This window comes from Engraulis encrasicolus, chromosome 23 (assembly GCF_034702125.1).
Source record: "Engraulis encrasicolus isolate BLACKSEA-1 chromosome 23, IST_EnEncr_1.0, whole genome shotgun sequence".
Taxonomy (NCBI): Eukaryota; Metazoa; Chordata; class Actinopteri; order Clupeiformes; family Engraulidae; genus Engraulis; species Engraulis encrasicolus.
In genome coordinates, this window is record NC_085879.1 from 15592541 (window position 1) to 15593833 (window position 1293).

Below are 1293 nucleotides of genomic sequence, written 5' to 3' on the forward strand. Positions count from 1 at the left end.
AATATATCACACAAACTCAATCTTGCAATACCTCTCTGATGCTTTCTCCTTCAACTAAAATCCTTGGTGCAATCACCATTATTTATTTTGTACTTACCACAACAAATGTTCTGTAGTGTGAGGTAATATACCAGGACATATATGTGACCATCATAATGACGGTGGGGACATGGTCATTTTTTGTGTACCACTTTAAATCTTAAAAACCCCTGCAATAAACACAGACTATAACATTGACTGAAAATGTCATGCAAACAAGGACATTGAGTAACTAAAAATGACTTTCTGTTTGAGAAATTTAGCTCCAATAAGTGCATTGCATGATAGGACATGCATGAGGTGCATGATGGGTAAATGCGCTTTGTGTAATCACACTTCGAATACATTTCGGTGAAGTATAATCATAGTGCACTTTAAAAAAGTACAATCGCAATACCGGTATGTTATTACAAAATACACTTTTAGTAAGTTCACTATTAGAACACTATTAGTATATTCCTCTAAATACACTTTAACCAAACATCTTCCAAGTCCACTTAAAGTATGGTTGGCTAAGTGTACTTTTTTTGAGAGCAACTTAATTACATCTAATTTCAAGTACACTTTATATAAACATATTGCAAACATACTTTTTCTTAGCACAAAAAGTATAAGTGCACTTTTAACATGCTAAGTACACTTCAACTTTGTTTCCATTATACTAAATTGAACTACTTTTTCACCTGGGTTGTCCCGGGCCCAAGAAGAGAGGGGGGCCAGAATTGGATCCTCATTACATTTATTGGGTTTGGGGCCCTTTCAGATGTCTTTGTCCCGGGCCCAGCCAAACCTGTCAGCAGCCCTGCTAAAAAGACACTGTAGCATAATGCTGTTGTGATGATTATTATCATCACTGCGAAGAGGTGTTAGTATATAGCACAGCGCAGTCAGTTGTTTTATGCGAAGCTTCTGAAACCTTTGAATTGGCATTTGTTCCCTCTATATTGGATGGATACATTCTGCTTCAAATAATCGTTACCGCACGGTACATTAACTTGGTTCTGTATTGCATTTGAACGTGTTTATGTCCTCTCTTGTTTGTTGCTTTTGATGAAAAAAAATCTGTTAAATGTAATGTAATGTAGGAATTAAGCTTTTGGCTACACCTATCGCAAGTAGGCCAATGACGTCTTTGAACTCAATAGAATTCCTCAAGCATTTCTTCACATACTGAAACTAGCTCCTCCATTTGAAAGCTTGAGTTTGCTGAATGTATCTGTTCACAGATGTGTACTGTACGTAGTCAATGTTTTG